The sequence below is a fragment of the Cibotium barometz genome, chromosome 41 (assembly GCF_041138505.1).
Source record: "Cibotium barometz isolate CiBa-2024 chromosome 41, ASM4113850v1, whole genome shotgun sequence".
NCBI lineage: Eukaryota > Viridiplantae > Streptophyta > Polypodiopsida > Cyatheales > Cibotiaceae > Cibotium > Cibotium barometz.
In genome coordinates this window covers 4,836,024-4,852,369 of record NC_141086.1, presented here as the reverse complement: position 1 = coordinate 4,852,369, position 16,346 = coordinate 4,836,024, and the positions used below count along the sequence as shown (strand labels likewise).

At 49.2% G+C, this 16,346-nt stretch overlaps 1 protein-coding gene across 5 annotated transcripts in view; it reads left to right on the top strand.

Moving 5' to 3' along the window:
• The window catches only part of LOC147614619 (uncharacterized), a 98,129-nt gene that overhangs the window by 26,396 nt on the left and 55,387 nt on the right, over positions 1-16,346 (top strand). The gene's annotated exons all lie outside the window — the stretch shown is intronic.

Here is a 16,346-nt window from a genome sequence, read left to right as displayed (position 1 = left end):
AGCAGCCTACAGCTCTGCCATGCCCCATAAATACGTGCGTTGAAAATTCAGCATGTCATTTGCAAACTCTCAAGCATTGGATCCTTACTGGGCGATTATTTGGAGTGTGGGCTGGCCAAGGAGAGACAACAGCAGTGTGTTGTGCGGAGTATTGTGGTCTACATTTTTCATTCAGATTTTGTACATGAGAATTCAGTTGTAACACATGAGAATTCAGTTGTAACACATTTTCTTTTGTACATACTGCAATACTGTAGTTTAGGGCTAGTGTATGTTCTGGGTTTTGAGTTCCTGTGCTCTCTTCTCTTTCTATCTTTGAAAATCCTAGCACATAGGCATAAGAGCTTTACAGTTGGTATCAGAGCCTAACCTTGATTTAGTTAGATTTGGGCACAGCAGTTGGTTCCATAGTGTAAATAGGGTATAATACCATAGGTGCTGAGCTCACCGCCGATTTCACTGCCGAGTTTAGCTTGAAAGCTTAGAACTAACCTACAAAACCTGCAGATTTTTTCTTTTATGACACCTAGATTCCAAGAGTGCACAAGGTCAGTTCCTAGCTACTTGTCATGGATTCCGAACAACTTGCAAATTTGCTTCCGAACATTAATGCAAGTGTTGAGGCGTTGACTAATTGTCCTAACCGGTTATATATGACACCCCAAGTACTGGCCTTTTCAAGACTTAGCATCTACTCAGGCTCACACTTCTTAGCAAGGGCCATATGATTCTGAAGACGAAGTGGCACAACACCCCGTCAATGATTTGTATCCTCTACAGGCACGTATGGATGAACCAGATGAGCTTTGCTACTGGTCCGTTGGCAGTGGTCATTTTGAACCCACGATTGGTCGGTAGGAGAGATGCCGTTTGCGTCGCTGGGGTCTGCTTCCCTGAGTCCCTCTCCACCGGACTCTCCGGATAATTCTCGTTCACCTTCACTGGCTGGACGACAGGGCACTACTGGTTTGCCTACTTCTTCCTCCATGCCTAATGAGGAACGAACACAGTTGGCTGAAGCTTTTGAAGCCTCCTAAGTTGAATGGGATGATGGACAAAGAAGTCACCACCAACTAGACACCACGACATGGCTGCCATGTTGGTGGCAATAGGAGGTTCTGATGTGTTTCAACTCCATTTGGTGCGCACGTGCGTTGACAGGTGCCGCCCTCTTGTGGTGGGAAGACCACCTCACACACCACTCCATCAACTTGGTGTGTCCCCTAGTGACAAGATATTTTTGGGCACAAAAAAAGGTGGAGCTGGAGCTCCCTCTCGCGCTAGCTTGTCGCCTCCCTCCTTTGCCCTCCTTAGCGGACCGCCCCCCCCCCCCCCCCCCCCCCGCCCTCCTTCGCGTGCCCTTCCGCGGCCTGCCTCCCGCCGGCCTTCTCCTGAGCCCCCGCCCACTCCCTGCCTCCCCGCACATATGCCCTTCAACTACACACATCTGGACAATATGTCCGGAGTCCTCAATGCTCACAGTGAAATGCATACATGAATAGACAGATTAGAATGGAGCATAACACAAATGACAAGATTGACAAGATTGACAAGAATGACAAGAATACTGGAACAACACTTGTAATACTCCAAGACACTGGTACATTCCCTTCGCTGTACCGTGCGCACCCAGCAGTGGTCACAATGAATAGGATGACACACAGGCTAAAATAGACAAGTGACTACAGTACTCGAGGTTAAGGATAGGACATAGTATGAAGGATGAAGCATGAAGGATGTCCACAAGGATGAGTTGAGGGACCATTTAAATTAATCCTGCAAGATGTGATGGAGTCGGTGGAGTTGGTGGCATCTCCTATCTCTGGTAGATGCCATCGGAGTGACAGGCCTTCGATGGAATCTCCTGCTCGTTGGAGTGTCAGTGTGGTGCTTTCAATGTGGGCGCGTGCACCTCCGTTTTTGGATAGTCCACCAAATGCTCTGGGATGGTTCCTCTAGGGTGATCCACTGTGGCGGTGTGACGCCCTGAGATGGTTTGGCCTGAACAGTTCAGTGCGGGCACCCTTGGTGGCTACACTCCTCAACCGCTGTCTGCCCCGCATGCTCTCCATCTACCTGCCTTCCCATTGTCCTGCCTGTTTGCCCACCTTCCTGCCCATGTGCCTCTTGCCCGTATGCTTCTGCCTCCTCTTCCTCCCTTCCACCTGCCCTCCTTGTCCTGTCTGTGCTTTCTCTGCCCGTTGGCCTTCTGCCGCCCCCTTCTTCCTTTTCTGTTTTCTGCCGGTGCCTTGCTCCCCTGCCTCCTGTCTTTTCGCCTTTCTGCCATTCCTCCGTCCCTCGCCACCTTGCTCCCGCACCCTATCCCTCCCTGACCCTTCCTCTCAGGTTCCAGCGTTTGGTGGGTTGCTCTTTCGGTGAGTGTCAGCTTACTCTGATCTCCACCCACTTGGGAGGACTCCATGGTAGCCCCGCAGTCATCCCTGACCGAGGCTGCTCCCCTTGTTTATTTTCTTAAGCGAACCTCCAGCTTTCGGCATCAAGATTCTCCTCCCTTGTGACTTCTTCATTAGTTTGTAAGTTCATAGGGAGCCACCTAGCATGTGTTCAGATTCGGGATTTTCTCCTGGCAGCCTTCATTGATGAGCCCAACAAAATCACTGATATTCATTTTCTTGGGCATAGCTACATCCAGGTGGAGCTTGACTCTCCTGCAGCGCAGCTTCAGGGCAGTCCCGTCGCAATACACACAGCTCAGGCGTTCTTTGCTCGATGGCACCACGCATCTGACCCCCTTGCAAGACTGCCTGATGCAAAACGTAAGCAAGAGATGAAGAGAAGAGAGAGAGAGATAGCTGAGTTTCAGTATATTTGATATAGTACAAAAAGGGTGTACAATCTGGCTAGCCATAGGCTGCCCCTTCAAAAGGTGTTCTTGAATCAAAAAGAGTCATATCCTACTGACTCAATCCCTAGGGGACTGAATGATTGACAAAGAACCTAGCCAATGCTATTTATAGACCTTTGAAGGAATTATGAACTGGCCGATCTGCTGTCGGCCTTGGACACAAAACACACCTTTGTTGCAGCTGACACCAGATCATCTCTTTATTTGCTGGCCGACAGCCTCTTGGTCCATTCCCAATGCCTTCCCTGCCTATGCTTAGCTGCAGTAGCTCCATAATCAAGTCCAAAATCTGGGTTTATTTGTTGCCCTTCAAGGATTAGCCCAGGGATTAGCATGTCCATGTGCATGCACATGACATCCCCTTCTACTAAACTTGATGACGGGATTCCAACTTCTGACCCTGGATAAGTGTCATCATCTCCTTGTCTCCTCATGAACTCCCCAACCTTTCACCCCTTCCTGGCAACCCTTTCACTAAAAACCCTGCCCTATTCTCCAATTCCACTCCAAATTTGATGAAGATCTGTGCATCCGTTCCACTTTGTCCCCTATCCTTCTTGCCCTGTCCGTGAACACTTTCTTTGTTCTTCTTTTCCCGAGTCTGGCACTCTCACTCCACCCCTTGGAGGATCATCCTCCCTTGGAACCGTTGCCTGAAAGCCTTCTTGGTATGTCCCAAGTGGCATCCGACTCACAGGACTGCCATTCCCCTTGGGTCTTGTAGAACACCACCAACCAACCTCTTGGGAACTTCTTCCATGTCTTGTGTTACTCTCCTTGGTCGGCTGTGCACCTTCATCTTGGACACCATCAGTGTTTAGCCTTGCTGAGCCTGATGTTGGTACAATGTTGTGTGGTCACCACACCACCAAAAGATCAAGACCTGGGTGATGGTTTCATCCATGCGCGATGCGGTAAGCGTGGGTGGGACATCGGCAACAACAATATCTTAGAACCAGCCTGAAGCTCTGATACCAATGTCACACGGGGAAGCTTTGGGAGTCCCTTTTTTTTTTCCGAGAAAAGATCCTTTCATTAGTTATAAAAAAAACGCCCACTGGGCTACAAAACCCCTCTCTTGCTCATAAGAAGGCAGAGCAGAGATGCAATCAAGGTAGCTAGGGAGACTCTCCCTAGGTGCAAAAAAGTACAAATACAAGTACAAATAACTGAGAGGCTATATCATACAATAGGAGGGGGGAAAATCCAAACAGGTGGCCTGTAGTGCCATCGGGGGTACCCGCGTGTGGAGTATAGAAGGGGCCGCTGCGCCAAGTGGTGTGGAAGGCCTGGCGCCGCAAGATCGCTCGATCCGAGTCGCCCCGGATGCTGTCAGCAGGGTGTGAATCAACTCCTGCCCGATACTCCGAACAGTCTCTGCTAGTGGCTCCAGTCTCCCCTCAAAGGCCCTGAAACAACGGGCTCTCCAGGTGAACCATATGGTGAGGCTACTGAGGAGCTCCCATCGTAGATCCCTCTCCTGTGTCCAGCCGGCGGACGAGAAATCTGGTGAAGGAACAAGGCGAGGCTGGCCCCGAATGAATCTGATGGCCTGGCTGTCCTGCTCCGACTCGTATCCCAGAGCAGGCCCTGACGAAGTCGACCAAGTAGCGGCTCCCCACGTATACATGCCCTCTGGAGAGAGGGGGGCCAAAATGCGCAGAATCCTTAGCCAAATCTGCTGCGCCTGTGGACAGTCCCATAGGCAATGTCGCTGTGTCTCCAATGGGTGGCCGCATCTAACGCAGGCCGACGGAAGGCCACTGTAGACAAGCCAGGTGCCGACTGCAGAGCCCCTGTGGGCAATGAGCCATTGGAAAGTCGAGATCCTACGTGCCTGTCGGCTAGCCCAGAGCCTGGTCCAAAAATCCTCCAAGAACTCCTGTGAGAGTCCCTGTAGTCGCCAATGCTCCGATGCCGCTGGAGAGACCATCCTCCTCGCAGTCAAAATATGCCTCCCCAGCCGAACAGTGTATTGGTAAAAGGTGATCTCTGTGGCCTCGGGGGACGCATAAGGATCGTGCCACTCGTACTCGCCAGGGTCCCACTGGAGCCGGGCCAAGGGGCGCGCAACATATGCCCATATGCGCCAATCAGAGTCCACATCTGGAGGGTCTGGATCAATATGCCACTTCCGAGAAGCGGCGGCCACTACTCGTATCTTTTGAAAGATGCACTCTGCAACCAAAGGCTACTCCGCCTCCGCTCTCTGAAGTCTGCCCTCATCCTGTATCTCATAGTAGAGGCATCTACCATCCTCAGTGCAAGCTCTGACAGCAATCAGGATCTCCAACTGTGTAAAGGCTCCCATCCACCGTGGGGCCGCTGGTTCGAAAGGCGTGAACCACTCCTCAGTAAGTGCCTCTTGAATGTCATCCCTCATAATCAGCCCCCCTCTGAAGTGACTCAGCCTCTCCGCCTGGATCTCCTCCGGGAGGCTGCAAAAGGCTTGCCAATCTCCAAAACTGCGTGCTGGGCCTGCCGCCAATGGTCTCCAGGCCAGACAAGGCCGAGAACCCAGCATATGACCATGCTCTGTGCGTATCGCGGGGCTCCAGATGAGCGGCTGTCTGGCCCGCTCCTCATCACAAGTGGGAGGTCTCTGAGAAAGCCCCGGTCTCAGCAGCTCCCAAGCTCGCAGGATGCTCAAGGCAAATCTATCCTCCCATCCTCTACTGAGGCCTGTCCTCCTCATCTCTATGAAGATCCACCGTATCTCTGGTGCCCAAGTGCCCCCTGTTGGGGGAGCTCTAGCCTGCAGCCCGCTGAAAAAGAAGCTCCTTCAAAGGCTCAGCGCCTGGAAGCAGCCCCCGAACAATAAGCTTCCCCAACAAGGCTCTACTCTGATCAGCAGGATCTATAATGCCCAAGCCCCCCTGGGCCAGCGGAAGAGTGATAACTATCCAAGCAACCTTAGCCCGGGCTGGCTGACCATCCTGCCCAGACCAAAGAAAGTTCCTGATCAGCCTCTGTACCTGGATGATGTAAGAGCTCGAGAAGATCCAGCAAGACGTGATGTGCCACATGGTCGCTAAAAGCACCTGATTTGTCACCACCACCCTCCCAGCCAACGATAGCCGAGCTGTACTCCAATAGAAAAGCTTCTTCCGAATGCTCAGAAGAAGCGGGGCGATCTGCTGCTCAGGTGACAAATCAAGTCCAATCTGGCATCCCACATACTGCACTGCTGTGCCAGGAGGAATCCATCTAAAACCCGGGTCTGGGCTCCATGATGGAGCGGGAGCGCTACTGATCCAAAAAGCCACTGTCTTGCGCCAATTGATCAATGCTCCCGAAGCCACACCAAAAACCTATAGCGACTGCTCTGCCCTCTGAAGATTGGCCTCCTGGCCATGCAGAAACAATCCTGTGTCATCAGTAAACTGAGAATCGAGTAGGTCCTCACCCCGGACTAGAAGCTGGAGTCCTCTCAAACCAACCTCCTCTGCTGTCAGATACATGCTCATAGCCTCTGCAAAGAAGAGAAAAAGGAACGGGGCGAGAGGGCATCCCTGACGGAGTGATCTGGTCAACTCAAAACTCGGCCCCCGTCCTCCTGCCATCAACACCTGGCTACGAGCTGTGGAGTATAGAGCCGCCACTCCTTGAATCCAGTTTGGCTCAAAACCCACGCGAAGCATAGTGGCCTCTAGGAAGCCCCAATCGACTCTATCGTATGCCTTCTCAAAATCGAGAAGCATCACGACCAAGTCCTCACCGAGAAATCTAGCTCGGGCCGTCTCCTCCCAAAAGGTGAAAATGTTGTCAAGGATACTGCGCTCCTTGACGAATCCTGTCTGGGTAGCATGAATCAACTCCCCAAGGAAGGGCTGGATCCTCAAACTCAAGGCCTTTGCTAGGACCTTGTAGACAGTATTGAGCATCGGCCTCCAATGCCGAATATCATCTGACACTCCCTCCCCCTTGGGGATAAGAAAGATCAAGCCCTTTGAAAAGCTCTGTGGCATCACCCCAGTGTCCAAAACATACTGAAAGCCCCTGCGGAGGCATGGCCCCAAAAGGTCCCAATAGCGCATAAAGAAGGCAGGCGTCAATCCGTCCTCCCCAGGGCAACTATGACGCGGAAGGACCCTCAAAGCCTCAACAAGCTCATCCTCTGAAAGGGGCTCACCCAAAACTGTGCGTATACGATGTGTGACCCTCCTCTGCACATGGGCCCACACAGTCTGTCTGCAAGCGTCACGTGCCTCCGTGGCTGGCTCTGCTGAAAGCAGGTCTCTATAGAACTCAGTGGCAATGGCTCTGATCTCCCCGGGCTCAGTGGCTAATGATCCGTCCCGCCTCCTGAGCTGGTGTACTCCTGCTTGAGCATGGCGGGGTCCGGTGATCTCAAAAAACTCCCCAGTCACTCTATCACCAAGCTGCGTCCACTAAGAGGCCTGGCGATGATAGTAGAACTCGTGTCTCTGCTCCTCATGATGATTCTATGGTTGCTTCCACATCAGAGGTTATGTGTGACAGTGAGCTATGGCATGCTTGGTTCGCTCACCTTAATTTCCCTTCTCTTATGCGTTTATAGTGTTAGTCTATGGTTCATGAGTTGCCACCTATTTAGCTCCCACAAAAGCATGTATACGAGAGGGATGTATATTGGGAAGATGTATCGTCAGTCTTTTCCAAAGGATGGCACTGTGGGAGCTACTTGGCCATTGTAGCTCATACATAGTGATTTATGTGGCCCTATGAGGGCATCATCTTTTGCAGGACATCTGCACTTTATGACTTTCATTGATGATTACATTCGTTTTTGTTGGGTGTATGGTTTAAAAGCTAAATCAGATGCATTTTCAGCTTTCCATTAGTTTCTCCCTATGGTTGAAAATGCTTGGAGCCATAAGCTCGTGACATTGCGTACAGATCGAGGGGGGAATATTTGTCACATGAGTTTACGGCTTTTATGTAGTCACGTGGTAGTGTACTACTACTTATACACCACAATAGAATGGTGTGGTTGAATGCCGTAATCGTACACTTATGGAAATGGCGATATGTATGCTTAAAACCAAGGATTTGCGATCCAGATTTTGGCTTGAAGTGGTCATGTGTGCCAACTATGTGTTGAACCGCTGTCCCATTAAAGCATTGAAATCTATGATAGCTTATGAGGCTTGGAATGGTAGAATCCCTGTAGTCACTTGTATGCATGTTTTTGGATGTCTGGCTTACGTGCATGTACCAGCACAGCAGACATAAACTTGAAGAAAAAGCATTGAAATGTATTTTTGCGGGGTATAGCAATGAGAGCAAGGAATACAGAGTGTATGTACCTTCCACCAGGAAGATTATTGTGTCCATAGATGTTATCTTTGATGAATATGCAGCTTTCTTTTTTTCTTTTTTTTTCAGAAAGAGACTTCTATTAAGTATGAGAAAAACATACAACAATCACAGCTATAAGCCGGAAAATAATAGAATCACCCCAATATGTAAGGTGATTTCAACCACTGAGGAGCATCATGATACCATGTAAGACCTGTGGTACTAGAGGAAAAGAAGATGCCATGGTCCCATTCCCGCATATACACGCTTCGCCTGCGCAGAACGAGAGGGCCCGTGAATGCGAGCCCAAGTAGCCATAAGAGTGTGGATGATATCACCCCATATAGTACTACTGCACTGAGACCCAAAAATCTGGACACCCTCAATAGCCTCTGTGCATCTAGCTCTCCAGATCTGCCATGTTGTAATATTGGCAATAATCTCTCAACTGGTGTCAATCCTTTGTCTAGGGGGTGTATAATCAGAGTGAGGAACATCTTGCAATAAACCATGCTGGGCAATGCCTCTACGAATGAAAAAGCAAAATCTGTACCACTGGCCTCATAAAAAAGCTGCGGACCAGACTGGGAGAGCCAAGCAACTGCCCCCCAAGTCACATGCATGGCTCGGCCACTTAGTTTGCCCATAAGTTGGGCTACAGGACCCCAAATCTGCTGTGCAATGCTGCATCCCCATAGACAATGTTGTACGGACTCAGAATCTGCCGCACATCTAGGACAGGAAGGTGCTACACCAAAAACTGATCTCCACTGATTGGTGGGGAGACCACCATGTAAGAATAACCAAAAGAAATGAGAGATCTGGCTCCTTCTGTATGAGTGCCAAAGTCTATGCCAATATCTGCGCTGTATCAGTGGAGAAATATCATAGCTCTCCCAATGAGGCCTGAGAGTAGGGATCCTATGCATCTGTTGAGTGAGGAGAAGCTTGGCATTCCGAACAGTGAAACTGAAAAAAGGAAGGCTTTTCAAAGGATCGAAGGCATCGATCCACTCCCACTCTCCTGGATCCCACTGAAGATATCTGATAGGAGTGCCACCATATAGCCACAAACACCAAGAGCCATGAGTCACTATCTGAGGAGAAGGGTCAATATACCAGTGCTTCCCCGAGTGACCAACAATCCTCACTGGACTAAGCCTAGTATTTGGGATGATCTCCTCCATACTACATCTCCTCAATCTTCCACCAGGCATGATAGAATAAATGAGGCAATCTGTATCCTCTTGGCCCGGGAGAGCAATGACTTGCAGAGGTATGCCTATCCTCGAAAAAACTCCCAGCCAACTCGGATGATAGTCTCTGTGAAAGGTCCCAGAAAGCCACTCATGCGGAATAGGTGCATCAATCTGATAAATACGAATGCGAGAGCCCCTTCCAAGCAAGAACTGTGTATGCGCATCTCTCCCATCCTGACCATTGCATATAACGAGATGCACCAACTGGCCGACCAGCCTCATCCCTGATGAACTCGTTCCACATAATAGGTTGTCGGTGAGCCTCGTCCAAAGACCTAGGAAGCCTTTGTCGCAAAAAATATATCATGCTTCTCCATGCTCTGACAATGGCTGCAAGAAGAGGGGAAGATGATGCCCTAATATCAGCCTCTGTGAACACGACCTTGGGTATACATCTGGAAATCTGAGACAAGAAAAAATCCTTCCAAGGCTCAGTGCCTGGTAGGAAACCTCTGACCACAAGTTTGCAAAGCAATGCCCTGCACTGAACATCCGGATCGATAATATTCAAGCCCCCCTCTCTTTTGGGCTGAATAATTGTGAGCCAAGCTACCCTGGCACGAGTGTCTGAGGTGCCATCCAAGCCCCGGCCAAAGAAAATTGCGGATCAATCTCCGCAATTGGCCAATGCACGCACAAGAGAAGCACCAACAAGAGGCAATAAACCAAGCTGAGGCAAGCAAAACCTGATTAGCCACTAAAGCTGGAGGCTAAATCTAATCTCTTGGAGCTTCTTCCGGATACTCATAAGTACCGAAGCGAATTGATGTGCAAGAGAAATATCAATCCCAACTTGGCAGCCCATATATCTAGCAGTGCATCCTCTGCTGATCCAAGTAAAACCAAGCTTTGCACCCCAATCAACTCTCGGTGAATCACTAACCCAAAAACCAATAGATTTGTGCCAACTAATGAGTGCCCCTGCTGCCAAACAGAACTCCTCTAGTGCTACCTGGAAGGAACATAAGCATATATGTGAAGCCTCCAAAAACAGGGCTGTGTCATCAGCTAACTCAGAGTCAACCAACTCCTCATGACTACGAAGAGGCAACCTCAATCCTGAAATACCAGCAGTGGAGCGGAGAAAGATGCTCATGGCCTCTGCAACTATGATATATAATAAAGGGGCTAATGTGCAGCCTTGTCATATTGAGCGAGAAATCTGAAACCGCTCTCCTCTATCACCGCAAGCAAGAACTCTATTGTGGGCATCACGATACATGCATGAAACTTCCTTGATCCATCTCTGAGAGAAGCCCATATGACTAAGAGTACCCTCAAGGAAGTTCCAATCCACTTTATCATAGGCCTTCTCAAAATCCAAGAGCAGAATGGCTAAGGGCTGATTGCTCGCTTTAGCCCATTCGACGGCCTTCCAAAACGAGAAAATGTTATCAAAGATGCTCTTGCCGTGTAAGAATCCATTTTGGGTATCATGAATAACATCCTGCAAAATTGGGTGCAACCTGATGCTCACTGCCTTAGCAAGAATCTTATAGGTAGTCCCAGGTAAGGTGATAGGTCTCCACTGGCCAATCAATGTCTTATCCCCGCTCTTAGGAATAAGATAAATAAGCCCCTTAGTGAGAGAAGAAGGCATAGAACCTGTGTCCCACATCTCCTGCAAAGCCGATGTGATCTCAGCCCCAATCTCATCCCAAAAAGTAATGAAAAAAGCAGGGGAGAGGCCATCCTCCCCTGGACACTTACCATGAGGTAAGGCATGAAGAGCATGACTGAACTCGTGCATAGAAAAAGGGGCATCCAGAGCGGCACACATCTCCTCAGTGATCAAATGTGGCAATGCATTCCAAACCTTCCTCTGTGCCCTGTGTCTCAAATCAGAATGTGGCTCAACACTAAGAAGCTGGCAATAGAAATTGGTGGCAATCTGTCTAACCATAAGAGGATCTGAGTGAAGAGTGCCATGTGAATCCTGCAACTGCTTGACACTATCTCTGGCATGAGATGGGCCGTGAGAAGCAAAGAAATGTTTGTTACATCTGCCACCCATATGTGTCCAAAAGGATTCCTAGGCATGGAAACGGTACTCCGCGCGCTGCTCAAGAGAGTAATGAAGTTCTGCTCTAACAGTACATAAAGAATCTGAAACCCATTGAGCATGAGGATGTTTCTCGTGCTCTTTCTGCAAGGCAGCCAATCTACGTCTAATAGCCCTTTCTAAGTTCAAGGCCTCTTGCCTCTTAGACAGGGCACATGTGTGATAAAAGTCACTAATATCACAGAGAGCAGAGGCCAGGCTTTGAGAGGCCTGTAAGACGTCATGCTCCAAATATCAAGCATATGACGCCATAGCTCAGCATCTGAAAACAAATGATCAGGGATGCGTACATGGGGTGCTGATCCATGGCAATTCGGATCTGTAATACATAAAACCACTGGGCAATGATCCGATTTGGAGGTGCCTGTAGCAATCAAAGTATGTCCACCTCTGTCAAGCACCCAATCATCCACATAAAATCTGTCTAACCGTGCATAGCTACATCCTACATCTCTTCTCCTGTTAGACCATGAATAAAGAAGAGTGGATGGACTCCTCAAAATGTCATCCTCATGCCAACAATCTCTACCATGAATGGAGAGTATAAACCTCTCCCAAGACGCTCTTTCAAGAGGATGCACCAAGCCCTCATGTCCACCTCTTTTATCCGTTGGCATCTCAACCATGTTAAAATCCCCACCAATAATCCAATGGTCGGCAAGAGGCATCAATGTAGTGAGAGATTTCCAAAAGGCAATCCTCTCACCTCTATGGTTAGGAGCATAGAGGTTGAGAATACCAATGCGTGTAGTACCTTGCATAAGAAGGATCCACTACGCTCTCGCAGGTAAAATGACACCATGTCCAATGATGCAAGGCAAGGTCAAAGTTGAAATAGAGATACAAACACCACCCTTGGTACCAACAGCCGAGCCGGTGGCCAAAAGGTGTGTCCCGAGAGAAGCTTGCCTGATCTCCCACACTGACTAGCATCCAGTTTATGCTCTTGCAAGAGCAATATATCCATAGGTCCACTTGTGACTGCACAATGAAGCTGGGTTTTTACAATTTGTTTCTGTCGACGCGGAAAAAAACCCCCAAGACCTTGAATGTTCCAAGAGACAATCCTCATAAAGACTTAGAGTAGGAACGACCAGATCTCGTGGTCGACGAAGGACTCCCTTTAGAGGCGGAAGTACGTCTCGCATAGGTAACGGAGGGAAAATCTGACGATGTAAACCTTACCTCTCTCTCCCACTCCGGGGAAAAGCCAGGGCTAGTCCTTAGAACTGGAGAGGTACCATGACAATGCGAATGTGCAACATCATCCTCAAGGGTGCTATCATCTTGTAACTGTAATGCAGCATCCTCCTGTGAGGGATCTAGATCATGTGCCTGCAAGGCCTCATCCTCCAAAAAAGGATCAACATCCTGTGAGGCAAGAGCTGCATAGGGGTTAGGGTGCTCCACAAGGGGTGTGGGTGAAGGGGCAGGTACGGGGGTCCGAGGGTGCCTGCCATCCCTAACCACAACCCAATGCTGTGTGGTTTGCCATGGCAAAGGAGTAGCTGGAGTCTTGGCATCTGTAGAAGGTCTCTAATGGGCAGGACCACGCCGCCTCCTAGCATGGCCCCTCGATCTGGGACAATCTCTAGCAATGTGACCTTGTCGATGACAAATCCGACACTGGTCAGGTCTGCCTGCAATCTCCATCCTTTGGCGGAAATGAGATCCGTCAGGTCTCTGAAGCATAACATGATCATCAGTAATCGATGGATCAGGAACAAGCACAAGGACCCGGGGTACACCATCAAGAGTGGCGGTAACGGCCGCGGAAACTGAGGCGGGAGAGCTCGGGAGGATTGGTACCTCTAGAACCTGGCCAAAGGATGCCCGTATGGAAGCTAAAAGCTTCCAATAGGACCGAGGAAGAGCAGGGAACCGTAGTGAGACCGGGGTAAGGCGCTGATCCTCCACCACTGGATCAAAGCCCACCTGGTATTGAAAGAAGAAAATCTTCCTAGGACCAAGAGGAAAGGGCTGCTAGCCAAAGCTTGAGAAGTAGCTTCTGAAGAATGAAAGTCCACCTGGAAGAAGCCTCGACCAAGTAAACGAGTATCCTAAAAGTGCACAATCAGCTCCGAAGGGAGAGCTACTAGAAGCCATTCACGGGCCTACGAACGAGAGGGGTGGGAACCAAAACTCTCGCAACAAGGGTAGTCTGGACCTCAAGGTCAATGTCATGCTGAAGAGAGGTGAGCTCGTCTTGTGAAAAATTGATGATTCTCCCGGCCAGTGGGGGTGATGAGAGATTGGCTGCGGCAGAAAAAGCCATAAGGCCAATCAAGAAAAGTGGGCGGCCGACTTGAATCCAGATAAAATAGCTGCTGGGAAAATGGGAGCAGAGGAAGGGGGGCAAAGGCGGGGAGCAGCTGGGGAAGCAAGGGCAAAGGGGCAGGTGGGGGCAGCAGAGGGGCAGGCGGGGACTGAAGAAGGTTGGGGGCGGGCAGCAAAGGGGGAGGCGGGGCAGCAAAAGCGGGGCTGGCGGGGGCAGCTGAAGGGCAGGCGGGGATTGAAAGGCTAGCGAAGGGCAGGTGGGGATTGAGGAAAGGCTAGTGTAGGCTGCAGAGAGGGACAGGTGGGGGGCTGCAGAAGGGTAGGCGAAGGTAGCAATTGGGCAGGCGAAGGCAGCAGAGGCAGGCGGGAGCAGCAAAGGAGCAGGCGGAGGCAACAGAGGGCAGGCGGGGGCAGCAGTGCAGGTTCACGTCACTTCAGCACTCAGCTCAGTCAACCCATGCTTTCATGTAGACTACAACCATCAATTGCTACCCCAGATGTCTTTGATACATTGCTGCCAGTATTTGGTACAGGTGATGAACCTATTGAGCCTAATTTGGCTTCAAACCAGCCTCCTATTGTTGCTGAAAATCCGCAGCCCAACATTCGCCAAAGAGTATGCCCAGCGAGAGGGCATTGACTATGGTGAGACTTTTACGCCTACTTCACGCATGACTACAATGCGCACTATTGTTACATTGGTTGCGCATAAAGGTTGGAATGTGCATCAGTTGGATGTCAAAATTGCTTTTCTGAATGGTGATTTTTGCAAGAAGAGGTTTATGCATCACAGCCTCCTGGCTTTGTCCAGAAAGGTGCAGAGCATAAAGTATGCAAATTGCGTAAAGTACTTTATGGCCTTAAACAGGCTCCTCGTGCTTGGTATCAAAAAATTCATGCGTACTTGCTCTCTCATATTTTTCAAAATAGTCCTATTGAGAATACTCTCTATGTTCGCAAACAAGGGAATGATTTCATAATCCTCAACCTTTATGTGGATGATTTGCTAGTGACTGGCCCTGATGAGGGGAAAATTTCAGCTCTCATAGCTAAATTACAACATGCATTTGATGTTACAGACATGGGGCTTTTGCATTACTATTTGGGTATTCAATTTATACGAGTTTTTTTTTTTTTTTTTTTTTTTTTTGGGGGGGGGGGGCATCATGCTATCTCAGAGAAGATACATTGAGCAGCTCTTAGAAAGGTTCCAAATGATAGATTGCAAACTTGTTTCTACTCCTATGGAACCATGCTTATGACTTTCACTTGAGGACTCTTCCGAGCCATTTGATGTTGCCACTTATCATCAGTAGGCTGTGGGATGCCTTATTCATCCATGTACTACCCGTCTTGATATTTAGTATGCAGTGTCACAGTTGAGCAGATTTATGCATTGCCGTGGCACTAGGTAATGGCTGAAAGAATGTGCACAAGCGGAAGCAAATAAACACGAGAGAGAGAGAAAGATTGCAAGCAAGAACAAGAGCTTTATTAGCTTGAGGTTACAGAGTACAAGAGCCAGCAAATAGGGCAATGAAAGATGATTGAATGAATAAAAGAGAGCAACTCTTATATACTTGTGCATGAAGCAGTCGGCTGTAGAAAACAGGCCGGCAGGACTCCACGATAGCATTAAGAGAGATGCAATATTTTAACACCCCCTCTCCATCTTGAAGTGTGCAAAAAGGTCAGAAGAAAACTGATGTGACGAAGGTGCGACCATGGACACCTCAGCATGGCCAGTACTGAGTACACCTTGGAAAATGCACATGTCAGCTTGTTGTCTTCAGAAAACATAATGCCACTATAAAGAGCAAAAGAAAATATGCTTGGCTCCAAACTCAAAGTAGAACTGTGAACACATCACATCCAATAACCTCGAGCAAATGGACATGGAACACATCTTGTCCATAGTCTCTGTTGACCAATAGTTATGGAACTCATCCGAACCATGAAGGAAACTTGGTTGATTCTGGAACTCATCCAGACCATCAAGTGAACTTGCCTGTCTTCATACTTGGAACTACGACACACGGGTCCCATGCTCCTGATTTAATATAAGCGAGCTTTTGAAAGTCCCCTCTCTCGCCCACAAGCCGTTTCTGGAAGACAGCACGCGGGGGGGTGCCCTTAGGATCAGAGCAAGACACCAGTCATGTTCTCTCCAGTCTGTAAGGCCTTGGGAGAGCTGGGGTTATCACTAGACGAGTCATGTGACTTGTCTTTGCCCTTCTTTGAAGACTTGCCCTTGTCCCTGGCTTTGGCTTTGGCTTTGTCCTTTGACTGACAATCCTTTGATAGGTGGCCTTTCTTCGCACACTTGTAACACCGACTCCGAACTTTCTTCTGCACCGTCGCCGCGAGTGCCTGATCAGATCCAATAGACGATGAAACTTTCAACTTCCCCTGTGAAACTAGGATGGATTCCTCTTCCAAGAGGAGAGTACACAGATCATCAAACTCGAGGGAACGTGTTGTGATCTGAACCCGCAAAGCTCGGGAAGCCATGTCATAATCTGCAGGAAGCCTGATGAGGAGGAGAGCAGCTAACTGAGAAGAGGTTAGGGCAGTACCCATTGCCACTAATTGGCCATGAATT